Genomic DNA, 15,024 nt, shown 5'->3' with positions numbered 1-15,024 from the left:
TTCACCAGGATGCACGTTCTGGCAAAATTCTTTCTTTAGAGCAAAAGCCTCCAGAGAACTGAATTTATTATTTTTAACCCATGATTATGACATCTGAATTGATACAAGAAGATGCTTTTTAAAGTTATGGCAGGGGGGATGTTTTTCAGCCATCTAGAATGATTGAAAAGGAAATCAGTTGGCTTGGAAAGAGGTTCAAAAGACGTTGTCAAGTGGAAATGCAGATTATAATTTTATTTAAAGATTATGTAAAATATATAGTATATTTAGCCTAGATACACATACACATCTTCATAATAAAAGAAGGAGAGACTATTTGCCAGCAAAATGTTCATCAATATCTAGATGATAGAACTGTGGTGATTTTTCTTTTTTTTTCCTTCCTTTTTTTCTTTCAGGTGTTTCAAATCTTACATTTAGATTTTGCTGCTTTTCTGTTAGGTTTCATTTAAGAGGGGATTTTTGGTCACATTAATTTCTTATTCAAGTCTGTTCATAAGGGAAATAACCCTTTTATACCTTAATTCAGTGACTATTTGGGCAAGCATCTAGGTCAAGACCATATTATTGACTACAATTAATAAAAATTGTTATATGCCCAGAGCTAGTCAGGTAATTAAATTATATTTATATTTTATAAGGTAGAACTACCTGAACCCGTATTTAGAAGTGCTTGTGTGTTTGCATGACACATTCTTCTGCTATTTCCTACTGTGTTCTTAAACTTAAAATCTGAAGTTTAAGGTTTTGTGACAAAAATTATTAAGGCCCAGAGTTCTTTAAAATTACAAGTTATTTGCTATACATAGTAAACTATTCAAGATTTTATTTTATTTTTTTAAAAGATTTTATTTATTTGTTTGACAGAGACAGCGAGAGCAGGAACACAAGCAGGAGGAGTGGGAGAGGGAGAAGCAGGCTTCCCGCCGAGCAGGGAGCCTGATGTGGGACTCGATCCCAGGACTCTGGGATCATGATCTGAGCCGAAGGCAGCTGCTTAACGACTGAGCCACCCAGGCGCCCCTATTCAAGATTTTAAAACTTTTGTTATGTTTTAAACTTTTAAAACTCTTTATAGTTTATATAACTTCTTTTTAAATCTATTTGATTGCATTTGTGGTATATTTATGGGATGCTTTGATTGACTTTAATATCAGTATGCCATGTGGTTGGACAGTCATTAATGTATCACTGTATCTGATGGAAAAGGGGGGCTCCAGTATATAAGTTTTTTCCCACCCCTTCAGTGTAAATCTTAATCCCTTCCCTCCCAAATCAGTAAAGCTATTTTAATGACCTAACCTGTTTTAAATTGCTTTCTGTAGGAGATATGTAATGTTAGTGTCTACTAATGACTTGCAAAATTAAAATCCCAATGCTTAAAGAGCAAACCTCTGAGCTCAGTGCTCCCTTTGGCTTTGAAGAACACGGAGGGGGGAGAAAATGAATCCATAGCTGAAAACCTAATAAAAACATAATTTCTTAAATCTGGCCCTAATTTTCTGAGACAGGTGATGTATGTTTAGAAAATCATTCACAGAATGAATGCCATTGCAGACAAGTAGAAAACGTTCCAGAAAACTGGCAAAGACGCTTTGAAAAATTCTCAGTAAATATTTCATCCCAGTGAATATTTCCTGATAAATATTTAAAAATAAAAAGTACACACACGCATACACTCTCAAGTTTTTTTATATAGTCAGATAATAAAATCACGCTTGAGTTGTACACAGCTTTTCCTGGGACTAAATGAAGCAAAAACACTAGTTTCAATTGATCCACGTGTTACAATTGCTGAGAAATTAAATGCACAAAGCCTTGAACTGGTAGTCATTAGCTTTGGTGATTATATCATTCATGCCATGCCCAGCCTTATAAGGAGTGAAAGACTCGAAAAGAATCTGTCCAGTTCTTGGAGTTATTTTATCAGGACAGTTTCCATGCCCCTTCTGATGCCTGCATGGTAGAATTTTCCCTGATACCCGGAGAGCTGCTGGTGTAATTGGAGTACCCAGAGCTATAAGAGTTGGACTAAGAAACTAAAATAGCAGATAAGCCTTTACACGTATAGACTTTCAGATATGTCTGAAAATAGAGAAGGGGTTTGAGTCCCTAAAGACATGCATATTTTTTAACATTAAAAAAAAATAAAACTTTTAAAGCAATATAGGATAGAAGAGTACCCATCCAAAGCCAAGAAACCTGACTTCCTAGCAGTGGTGGGACTTGTCCAAAGCAGTTGCTCCTCCCCAGGCAGGAGCTCATCAGCGTAACAGTGAATACACAGGGACCCCTCGGAAACTGCCAGTTTGGCTGACCTTGAGGAATTTCGAGCTTCTGCTCCTGAGAACCACCAAGTCGGCTCCCAGGGACTCCTGTTCTTCACCTTTCCTAGAGAAGCCCAAGAAGCCAAGATAGAAAAAAATCATCTCCAGAATCTCATTCCCTTGTCCCAAGAAAGGCTACTCAAGACTTCATTATCTTGGTGGGTCAATATGGAGATACATTGGCCAAGGCCTGTGGATGATGACCTTCTTCCTAATTTTCTGAGTCAACATTCTGTCCCCCTACCTTGCATTTCAGTTGCTTAACTGACTCCACCATGAAGAATCTCTTGGGATTTCGTGGTAGGCAGTGGCTCCGCAACTTCAAAAAGCTGGGGATGTTCATATGCTTGTGTCTGCATGCAGCCTCCCTGAGAAATACCACAAGCGCCTGATGGGAACAATCTGTACAAAATGAAAGGAGAGAATAAAGACCTACTTTGCCTCATGGAAAACTTGAGTCAAAACAATCTGGTCAGAAACTATTTGGCTGGCAGAGCATATACTTTCTGCTTTCTTTTTCTCTGAGATTCATCGGGGTGGGATTGTAAATATTTTTTTCTTTTCTTTTATACTATGAGGAATATGAGCATAAGGAATAGCATTTATATTCCTGATGACTTTCCTTGTTCAGTTGCAACTGAACTTTTGATTTTCTGTTGTGTGTGTATGTGAGAGAGAAAAACTGTGAACGTGTGTGCACTCACACACTCACACATGTGGCTGCATGTGACAGAGGATTGTGAAAGGATTGTTTACCTTTTTTTAAGGTTTTATTTATTTGAGAGAGAGAGAGAAAGAACGAGTGGTGGGGAGGGGCAGAGGGAGAGAGAAGCAGATTCCCTGCCAAGCAGGAAGCCCGATGTGGGGCTCGATCCCAGGACCATGGGATCCTGAGCTGAGCCAAAGGCAGATGCTAACTGACTGAGCCACCCAGGCGCCCCTACATTTTTTTAATTCATAGAGGCCATGCACCATAGGCAGGGAAGCAGAATTCCAAGCAGAAATGATTACTGAGACTGATTATGTTCATTTCTAGGGCACGCTAACAGATACCCAGCAACAGCTTCAAGTTGAAATAAAGGTCCATAGTCTTTCTTTCTAGAATGACTATCTGGTCCTGAGTTAAATTAGTTTATGCTAGATTATGCCACTGTAACAAATTGTCCCCCAAGTTGTAGTGGCATAAAACAACAGAAGCTTATTTCTTGCTCACATTATATGTCTGCAGCTGGTCTGTTGTGGCTTTGTTCCCTGTGTCGTCATTCCAGGACCGAGGCTGAAGGAACAGCCTCTGTCTGAGACATACTAGCCTTGTGGTACAGGGAAAAGAGAAGGAAAACTGGAAGAACTTGGTGATGGCTCCTGAAGAGTTTTGCTCGAAACTAGCATACATTGCTTTCTGTTCACATTTCGTTGGCCAAAGTGGGTCATAGGCAAAGCCAGATTATCAGTGGGATGGGAAGTATATGCTTCCCAGTTGGAGAAGATCTTGAAGTTCCATGACAACTGGAAAGAGGGGGGAATCATGGCAAGCATGTAAGGAAATGTATTTTGTGTGTGTGTGTGTGTGTGTGTGTGTGTGTGTGTGTGTGTGTGTGTGTGCGCATGCGCACGCGCGCGCACGCAAGAATGCGTACGTTTTCATTATAAATTTAATAGTTAAATAAGTTGGTGACAAATTAATGATAAATTACATAAAAATGATTGCCCCAACAAAGCTGAAAAGAATGATGAGAAACAACCCTTGAGTGACTAGGAATAGACCTACCACTCAGGTGTTGAATTTGCTTGATCCTCTTTCACTCTGATAGAAATTATTTTTAAATGACTATATTTGTATGAATCCAGCTTGCACAAGATCATTCAAGGCCTGAGAAATAAGACGAGTGTTAAGAATTAGTGATGGATTAGGGGCGCCTGGGTACCTCAGTTGTTAAGCATCTGCTTTTGGCTCAGGTCATGATCCCAGGGTCCTGGAATCCAGCCTCGCGTCTGGCTCCCTACTCAGCAGGAAGCCTGCTTCTCCTTCTCCCACTCCCCCTGCTTGTGTTACCTCTCTTGCTGTCTCTCTCTCTGTCAAATAAATAAAATCTTAAAAAAAAAAATTAGTGATGGAGTAATATGTCTCAACATGAATGTGATCCTTGCTTTCAGGAGAATAGTACACATAAACACAGCCATGAATCCCCACCTTAACTGAGTACAACTCACAGATATAGATATAGAAATATCTATATCTATATCTATATCTATATATATATATGTCTTCCTTCTATAGTTCTGTATTACCTGACAGCAAGATACTTTGCTACACATTAAGGGAAAAGTTGCCTTTAAAAAAGTTGCCTTACGTTATGGAGAGATAAAATGGGTGTTTATCAGTTGGTTCACTGATTTAAATACTCAGTGATAGATAATCTTAAATTTATTCTAAATAACCTGTATTTTAACTCTACTAGTAACTTAGAATATAATGGAAAGAAAAGGTTATGCATATTAGAAAAAAAGTGTCCTTGGTAAACATTTAAGACTTCTTCAGGCCTTTTACAAATCGCAATAAACTTACTATAATAATTCGAAGAGTGCAAATAAGAGGTATCCTGTCGCCATGATGCAGAATGTAAATCAGTCTCTTATTACTACAAAACTTGGATGTTTCGTCCCCCACCTGTGATTGGGGTTATAAAGCACTCTTGGGAGAAGGATTGTGGTGTAATGTATAGTTCTATATAATGTTAATTATTGCATCATTTATATCTATCTATAGTTGGGATGGGTACTCTGGCATAGGTTTTAACAAAACTAGCCTAGTGTGTGGCCAACTAAATACACCTTCAATAAATAGGGACTTCACTTGAGAAATTCTATCTGAAGACAAAAGAGTCATTCGTCTAAAGTAGTACACTAATAATGAATCTAACTCAGCCATATAAATTATCCTAAGCCAACAACCATGAGTGTGTTGAAATGTTAATACCATTGATATACTTTAATAGTGTTAATTGCATCCACTGCAGACATCTTGTGGTGGTTGAGTCACCCATAATCTTTCAGAAACAGGGTGCCCACCATGTTAGCCAGTTTAAGTGAAAAAACAAAGCACCTACTCTTCTAAATCACATGGAGACCCATGATGTCTTTCCCCCCCACTTCTCTTGAGTATTTTAATGAACACTTAAGAAAGAAGACCTACTCAAATTGGAGCCAGTGTGACCATTGAAATTCCCAGAGATTTGTAAGAACAACATAAATACATATGCCTCTATATAATGATTTCATAAACTTCTCACAGCAGACCAGGTTCCTTCTGGCCAGCTAACTTTCTGATACTAATAACATTTAATTTGGCCCTAATTTGAATTTTTGGTCATTTAAAAAGAATAGTATTCCTTTGAGGAGTTAGATATGGAAAAAGTATTTGCTGCACTGAGAATAATGGAAACCAAAAAACGTACTTAAAATGTTTAGCTGGGAGAACACACTGTTCCCAAGCACTCAAGAAACACCAGTTTAAAAATTCAATGAGATTGTAACATGAGAGGAGGCCTGCCAACCTGGGCGGCAAATTTGCTGTGCTCAAAATATCCCCTTACTTGACTGGAGCCCTCCAGAACCTTATCCACCTGACTATCCGAACATCACTACATGATATTTCTTTAAAGAAACAGCTTGTAAATCTCTTAACTCACAAAGACTTCCGGCCTTTTCCACAACCAGTCTGTGTTGGTGAAGTCCTACTGAACTGTTTTCTCTTGGCTACCTTGATTTTATAACCTCCCAGCAGTGATTAACAATTGGCAGTAATCAAAAATTAAGTATTTAAAAAATAAGCATCCTTCTCAAATCAAAGTAAATTTCTCATTTTTACCAACAATAGCATTATATGGGGAAATATTCATAATGTATTATTCTGTGAAAAAGGTAGTCAACCAAAGATATCACAATGATTACTATTTTGATAAGTAACATGTATTGAATTATGTGTTGGTAATGGGACAAGAGTTGACTGTTTTCTTTCATTGTGCATTTTGTGTTTTTTTTAATAGTTTTTCAACACTGAGTATGTATAATTAAGAAATAATATAATGCTCTTGAAAACCAGTGTACAAGCTGTAGTTAGTTTCCACAATGACTTTGTTCCCATGCCCATTGGTGTGCGGCTCCTGAGGCACCCAGGGAGACAGCCTCCCTGTATACGTCTGTCTCTCAACAGAGGCCATATCATGTTCTAAGCATGTAGGAAAGGCAACTGAGGCAAAGTGAGTGACTTTCCCTGAAGTAGAGTCACAGATATGTGGCAGAAGAACATGCCTAGCACCAAACCATCTTCTGGATTTATTGAGTGAAAAAGTTTGCTTGGATTTTGTGCAGAAATTGAAAAACTGGGTATCTCCCTCTTCAACTAGTAGATTTCAGCCTCCAAACAACTGTTGACTTAAGATCCCAAAGCTCCTTGGTCTCCCTGAACCACGGGGAATCAGGTGTTCTTGAGGAGTAGGTCATGCCCATTTGGGTGGTGGTGGTAGGGCCACGGAATGTGATGAGGGTGACCAGGAGTGTCAACCCACCTAACCTATATAGAAGAGGCTTTGAACATAAAAAGGTTCTATTATCTGAAGTGGGGAAGGATGTTGGGCAGGCAAAAATAGGCACCCACTACAGAGTTTAAGAGAAATGATTTTTACATGTAATAATTACAGAATTTCTAATGAAATCCTATCATGTCTATGGAACCAAACGGATTGAATTTTCTCGGGTAACGTAATGTGGTAACCACAGTAGAGATCAGTAGGCCAGTCTGTCCAAGGGCATTCTCTCCTGTTCTGCCCCACACAGGTTTTCTACAGACTTGCAGCAACTTGATGCTTTGCCTTGTGGCCCTGGAGCTGCTATAGGGGCAGGTATGGGCTGCAAACAGAGAACAAATAAAACTGTAGAGATGTGATTTGAATGGCCCTTAAAGTTTTCACAGAATATTATGCTAGCCAGCAAGAGCTCAGTAAAAAAGAGATTTTCACACTCTCCTTAAATGATGGATGGATCTTGGTGAAATGATGACACCGGCAATAATGATTCCTTTTTAATTCTGTGGGCATTTTGGCCATTCCAAGGGTAATATGCTGTGGGGAAAACAGTAGCATTTATTTGATGGGTGTTAGTTGGGGCTGTGGGGACTCACTCAATAGAAACTGTAAGGCTCTTTTTTTCCCTCCAAATCAATGTGATGATCAAAGTTAAATTTAAGAGCAGTTAGGTATGTGTGATTACTTTGTTTGATTGCTTTGTCAGCAGGTGGTAAACAAGAGTTGATTTTGCCCTGAGATTGAGATATCAAGGTGCTGGGCCTACCGCTAGAGCACGAGGAGTATTTGAGAGATTTTCAGAAATAGAATAGCAAGTTGAGTGAGGGAGAGTGATGTCAAGGAACCATCCCCCACGGCTGGGATGTGGTTTCTTCTCCTTTATTATTTACTAATTGCAGTTTTTGTTGTATTTGACTCTGAGACTTAAAAGCTAAATGCCTACCCATTTTAAAAATCAGCCTATTTGACGTTTGATTTAGCTGGATTCTGGTTAAGATTTGATTATTCATGTTTACGTGTGCATAGAATTTCAGTTCATTATCTTTGTTGCTCTTGTGAAAAAATAAAATGAAGTTATCTAGAAAAGCTTTTATTTTTTTTTTTTAAGATTTTATTTATTTATTTGAGAGAGAGAGTGCAGGCATGCACAAAGGGGGGGGGCACAAAGAGAGAAAGAGAGAGAGAGAGAGAAAATTTCAAGCAGACTCAGTGCCAAGTGCAGAGTCTGACACAGCCTCTGCCATTCCCCCTGCTTGAACTCTCTCTTTCTCAAATAAATAAAACCTTTAAAACAAAAAAAAGACTTGTTGGCTCATAATTAAGTTTGGAGAATACCCAGAAATTAGATATTTCCTCCTTACTAATCACTGCATTATATTGAAAGAGAAAGCAAATCTGAAGCTTGAAAATTTAGAAGGCAACAGTCTGTCTATGACTCAGTAGAAACTCGCCACATTTTCCACATGTTAAGGTCAGAATGTGCATTTCCTACTTCCCCTGAAATATGTGTGTGATTTTCAAAGTGGAAGCCTTTGTATAAGGACTCTCAGAGGAGTACTAAATAGGACTGTTAGACCATACAGTAATTGTCCTTCATACCCTCACAGAGACGGCCCACACTAGCCAATTCGGTACAGTCTGTTTTGAACTGTACTTGTGGATCTCAGAGACACCCCTTCCTAAGAGACATGCTTTCCAGAGCTTTTCTTTCCAGCTTGGTGCCCCAGGTATTTCTGAATGATGCCTACATGGCAGGCATGAGTATGTATTAGGTCTGTGCTAGTACCAATGTAAAAAACCCTCATGCCAGACAAAAAACTCAAGATTTACAAATTGTCGATCACAGGAATGACCGTGGATCAGGGGTTGCCAGAGGAAGCAGACACTCTGGGGAAGGGACCAGCACAGGCTCTGCTTCCGTGAATTCAATGACAAATCTCAATCCATGTCCAGCTGGGTCAGTGAGATGGGGCTGAAAGTGTTTGCTCTTCCCTTTGGGGCCTGTGCAAGATCTGGCCTTTGGTCTGTTTCCCTAACACATAGCAGATAACTCTGTCACACTGAACATTATTTTGCACGGACACTGATTCCCTGAATTCAATGCACGGACGTTGTGCTTTCAAAGTAGGTATACAGGGTCAGGTCCGCAGCCCATGTCAGAGTGGGTCGTTTTTTTGCAGTTGTCCCAAGAACACCCTGTACTCTCGGCTTTTGCTATGGGGAGAAATGAACGTCCGAGTAAATGGAAATACAGTGATCGGAGCGGGCTCCATCCCAACAGCAGAGGAAGGGGACTGGGTAGAAACCCATTATAATAGGCTGTTTAGTTTTGTTTGGAGAAACTGGACTTTTGACAGATGAACTTTTTTCCCCTTGCATTCGTATTTATCTAAGAGAGTTGTGGATGGGAAATGATCCAGGATTCACAAGGTCAAAAAGTGACCTGGTTCACATACTGTAGACTCCTCCCATCTCACTCCACAGCTTCTCCAGGCAGGTGGTCCCATGTGTTGTTGGTACGTCCACACCGAAATGGTCACCCAAAGGACATATCGACCTTTTGGGTTCAGCCCTCACAGATTCTAGCAGCCCCATCAAACTTGCCTCAGTTCCAGATAACCAGCTCTGCTTTTCCATGCTGTATTCTGCAGCTTGAAACCATTCTAATGTGCTTGATGAATGAACATCTTGTTAGAAGGCATTGGGAATTAAAGCCATTAGAAAAATTAAAGAAATAACAATACATTGGATTTTTGTAATACCTTTCTTCATGAGAAAATACATTTTCATAGACCATCCAGTTGTATTCTTTCTTTCATTATCCCAAGAGTGAAAGAATAAAAGAATTTTGGATAAGTATTCTTAGCCTTATCTTTGAAAGCTAAAAAGAAATTCGTTAAAAAAAAAAAAAAAAGGATCATAAGGAAGTATTTCCTCCTTCTCTGTATCCCCCTGGTTCCCTGGTATATAAATAAGACATTTTTCCCTGAGTGAAACCCAGCCTTTGTGATCTGTGGTTTTGTTATTATCCAAATACTTGTGGATCGACGTTGAAGATAATCTTAATAGACACCTAAGTACCTTTGTGAGACCTGCTCATTTTACCCCCATTTCTGGTAGGCCTACTTTTGCAGACTTACCTGAGAACAATTTTGCTTTGTAATAACTTGTACAATGCTCACCAGTTTCTCCTTGATTAAGGTAGAGTGCTGGTGTGTGCCCATTGGACTCATGCGTTTCCCTTTCTTGTATTTTTCAGAAATTGAGGCGAAGGAAGCATGTGACTGGCTCCGTGCTGCTGGGTTCCCACAATACGCTCAGTTGTATGAGGGTAAGTTGGCCTTCCCTTCACTCTTTATAAAGAGCATTAATTCAGAATGAACCTCACATATCCTATGGTGTATTTTGACTTCCAAGTCTCTTCTCAACCATTTTTCTTTGCTGTCTCTTTTCCTCAGCCTTTGCAATCCCAGCGCTTACACTGATGCCAATTTAGACATGAGTATTGCTTCCCAGGCCTACCTGACTTTCTGCTCGACCCTGCTTCTCACTTCTTTGCTTTTTGCTTCTCCTCTCTTCACCACCAATCCCAACTCTGCCTTTTCCTTCCAGCCTTCTACCGTCGGCAGCTTTCATGATTGCTATTATTGTGGAAGTGTAACTGACATACAGTGTTACATTGGTTTCAGGTGTAGACCACAGTGATTCGACAATTCTGTCCATTGCCAGGGGCTCGCCACACTAAGTGTAGTCCCCAGCACCACCATGTAATGTTATTATCGTATTATTCACTGTATTCCCTATGCTGTTCTGTGCTGTCCCAAGTTATAATCAATTCTGCCTCCTTCTTGGATAGTCCTTATCTATAGTGAATCAGGATCCCAACAGTAAGCAGACAGCACACTCAAGATAATCTGAGGATTTATTTCTAAAAATGTTTATTACAAAGGTGTGGACAGGACATGAGAAACCATGAAGAACAGTTCAGCGGCCCAGAGTTCATAGCAGCAGAGCTACCACTGCTGCAGGCCCAAAGGGATGGGCAGAGGGAGAGGGTGCCAGAACCCAGAACGAGAGAGAATCCTTCGAGCAGAGGACACAGCTGGCGGTGGGGGAGAACCAGGAGGGCAAATGCCCTGACCTCGCACTCCTTCCTCTCTCCATCTTCAGCGAGGGAGTCCCATTGGCCTAACACGAAAGGAAGCCAAAGGACATGAATCGCCTTGAATGCCATCCACACGGGTGATCCTTGGGGTACAAGGCAGGGTGTAGAAAAGTGGAGAATGGATCTGTAGGACTCAAAAAGGATATCTAGCACACGAAGCAGCATCGAGTTCTCTTCCTGATGGCATAAAATGTATGTAAGATAGAAAGAATCAACAAAATTCACCTGTAGTTCCTGGGGAATCTCACTCACTCACCTGGAAGCTCAGTTTTATATTTTAAAAAACAAAACACTTATTCTGCTTCTCTAACTTAAATTCCCTGAGGGTGAAGGAAAGCACATCTCAGAATATGCTTTGAAGTCTAGAATCTCTGATACAAGTTTTTTATAAACCATAGCCTTGTAGGCAAGGAGGGTTTTATAATTTTCGTCTAAGCAACCCTACTCCCATGCCCCACCACCAATTTCCTGAGTATGAGGGAGAGGTCCGAAGAGGTTACATGACTTCCAACATTAAAAGGTGGAGGAATCAGAATTAAAATCAGTCCTGTGAGCCATAACGCAGTGGCTTTTCTCCTATAATGTGAACTCTCTCTGTAAGCTCACGATAATATGCAATTTAAACTGACCTGCCTACAGATGGCTAAGAAGTAAAGTAAATGTCTTCTCTCTAGATAGTTTCAATTGTTTGAATATTTTGCTGATACTCTAAAGTGACTCAAAATTTTGCTATAAAAGAAAACACTTGAGGCCATTGAGCTTGGGTTATTTTTGGAAATTTCTTCCCAAAGGAAAAAAAAATCTGCTGTTAGTAAAAGGTGCCTGTCAAATTGTGTTTAAGCCATATGCATTGACTAAACATAATAAGAAAGAGCAAATAGTATAGAGCATACAGTGTGCCAGGTTCTGTTGAAAGTACTTTAGCTATGCTATTCATCTAATATTCTCAATACCACAAGGTAAATATTATGATTCACATCATCCCCATTTTACAGATGGGGAAACACAGGCCCAAAAGACGTTAGCTAAGTTGCCCTCAGTTGTACAGCTAGAGATTAGCAGTGCCAAGATTCAAAGCCAAGGCAGCTGGGCTTCGGTTGTCTCTGTTTTTCATTATTACACGTGCTCCCTCTCTAGCAGAACAAGACAGTCCTCATTCTGGCACCATCTGGAATGCACTCACATTGCTTTTATCACCAGAAGAGATTGTTTCTATTTCCAACTCACATTAAGGTTTAGATACCTTTAGACTGATTATGACTGGCAAGGTGGAGGCAATGCAAAATATAAAATGAGAAAGAGAAAGGATGGCAGGATGGTGATAATGAATTGACATTGTCTGTTAGATTCGACTGTGGCCTCTATGAGAAAGATCTCTAAATTTTTCCCTCTGTGAATAAGGTACCTAAAATTAACACTGCATCTTGAGGATTGCTCTTGACCTCCAAAGTTGGCATGAAGAGTCTGTGGGAGAAAAGTCATGATGTCGGAATCTATTCTCTTTGGATGGAATCAGTTGTTTGAGTATTTTGCTGATAGTCTAAAGTAACTCAAGATTTTGCTACAAAAGGACACATTCGAGGCCATTGGGCTTTAGGTATTTTGGGAAATTTCCTTTCTGAAGAAAACAAAATCTGCCAAACTAAGTATTTCATGAACTGATCAAGATAAAAGTCAGTGACATTAGGTGGATGGTGAGAGTATAAAAGCTCTTCATATAGGCAAATGTCTGCAATTATAATGAACTACAACAATACAGGCACATAGCATTCGATCCTATCCAAGGGCAAGCACTTGGTTATTCTCATATTTCACACTTCCGTTGTATCCTTAAAAGCATTTATTTGATAAAAATAGAACTGCCTACTATCTTAAACATTACCAACATATCCATCAATGGGGGAGTAACTGCCAGGATCGGTCATGTGTACTGAAATGTGGTGGTCAAAAGATATTGGTGCCCATTCAGATAAAAACAGTATGCAAAAACTTCTGTTTCTCTCTCCTTTTCAGATTCTCAATTTCCCATCAACATTGTGGCTGTCAAGAATGATCATGATTTTCTTGAAAAGGACCTTGTAGAACCTCTTTACAGGTAAAACGTGTGATTTTGTTCCTTTCAATTGTGCGGTCTCCAATAGGTATCACTGTATTGAGGGGCAAGTTCAACAGCTCCATAAGTATTTATTGAGTGCCTACCATGTGCCAGGCCTGGGTCCAGGTTCTGAATACCACAGTGAGCATGATTGGACCCTGGTTTTATGGAGCTTAAATCCTAGTCGGAGTCTTCAGAAAATAGATTGAGGAAAAAGAGAGAGTCAGTGAGAGAAAAAGAGAAGGAGAGGGAAAAGTTATCTCAGAGAGTGTTCAGTGCTATGAACAAACTAGATTAAAATGAAGCCATAGACTTTGGTGATTGGGGTCAGGGGTGAGTTAGTGGAAGGAGGCAGCAGGGGAGGCCACAGCATGAGTGGCCAGAGAAGGCCCTGAACAACTCCATGAGTATGTCTAACTTGGCTGTTATTTTTTGCAAAGGCAAGCGATTATATCAGCAAACTAGAATATGTAAGCTCAAGTCATTATATTGGCAACCTAGAATATTTAAGCCTTTACTATGTGATAGATGCTGGATGGAAACAAAGATGTATATGAGTACTTCTCTCCTCTCAAAGAATTTATAATCTGGTTGGAGAAATCTAGTTGAAGAAATAAAGCATGAATACATGAACAAATAACTAACAATTATAATTTGAGTGATAGGAAAAGATGCCAATGTAACCAATATCCAGGAACAATTAAATGCTGCATGAGAGGCTGTATGTGTCTGTAGGAATTTGAAGTTTCCTAACTAAAGCCCTGGAGAGAGGTCAGGGTTGGAGACAAATATTATTTACAGGAGGTGAGTCATTTTTCCATGGCCACACAGCTAGTTATGGGCTGAACTGACCTTAAAATGCAGCACTTCGGGGCACCTGGCTAACTCAGTTGGTGGAGCGTGCAACTCTTGATCTTGGGGGTGTGAGTTCAAACCCCACAATGGGTGTAGAGATTCCTTAAAAATAAAAAAATCTTTAAAAAGATGCAGTACTTAAAATTTACAATCCAGTGTTCTCTCTAGCACATTCTGCATTGACATAGAAGGATGGTAGTTTAACTGGAAAGTAATGATGAGCAAAACTTTTGTCAAGATAGGAGAGATCAGTGTATGTTAGGATAGTATGCAAATAATCTTAGTCTTCCTGAATCTCCAGACATATATATTTTTGTGTTCATTCTGTGGTTCCTATATGAAGAGAAGATAGATTTGCATTAAGAAGTGATATCTGAATATTTAAGGAAAACGGTACTGTGGGTTTGCTCAAGTGGGTAGAAATGCAAAAAACTCTTAAAATCACAAATTATAGGAACAGGCTATTTGGGCTAGAAAACAAATAAGCACAAAATGCCATTTGCAAGCATTTATGAGAGGAACGGATGGTTTGATTGTGACTCTTTAAAGGTAGTGAATTGGAAAAGCAATGTTTTCAGGATGTCTGGGATACACCCCAAGCAGGAGCAGGAGCAGGAGCATTTTCTCCTTTATTTTCTTCTAGAAATTTCAGACTTACGTTTTATATTTATTCGATGGTCCGTCTAAAGTTAATTTTTTACAAGGTACAAAGTATGGGTCAAGATTCATTCTTGGCACATCAACATCCCATTGGTTTGGCACCATGTTGAAAAGGTTAACTTTCTTCATTGAATTGCCATTGCACCTGTATTGTAAATCAATTGATCGTGTATGTAAAAGTCTATTTCTGGACTGTCTATTCTGTTCCATTTATCTGTATGTCTAATCTTTCATCAACATGACACATGATTACTTAGCTTTATGTATGTCTTGGAATCAGATAGTACATGTCCTCCAACTTTCTTCTTTTTCTCCAGAATTGTTTTGGCTATTCTAGTT

The 15,024-nt window shown here is 39.5% G+C and overlaps 1 protein-coding gene across 1 annotated transcript in view; it reads left to right on the top strand.

Moving 5' to 3' along the window:
• STARD13 (StAR related lipid transfer domain containing 13) overlaps positions 1-15,024 on the top strand; it is a 96,159-nt gene that overhangs the window by 26,550 nt on the left and 54,585 nt on the right. Inside the window, exons 2-3 of the mRNA XM_088021799.1 lie at positions 10,170-10,241; positions 13,089-13,170. The gene's annotated coding sequence lies outside the window, so the exon portion shown is untranslated. The remainder of the gene's footprint in view (positions 1-10,169; positions 10,242-13,088; positions 13,171-15,024) is intronic.

The sequence above is a fragment of the Eumetopias jubatus genome, unplaced genomic scaffold (assembly GCF_037043125.1).
Source record: "Eumetopias jubatus isolate StellerSeaLion01/CBP00866 unplaced genomic scaffold, mEumJub1_p1.0 scaffold_3, whole genome shotgun sequence".
NCBI lineage: Eukaryota > Metazoa > Chordata > Mammalia > Carnivora > Otariidae > Eumetopias > Eumetopias jubatus.
This window is presented reverse-complemented; position numbering and strand designations above follow the sequence as displayed.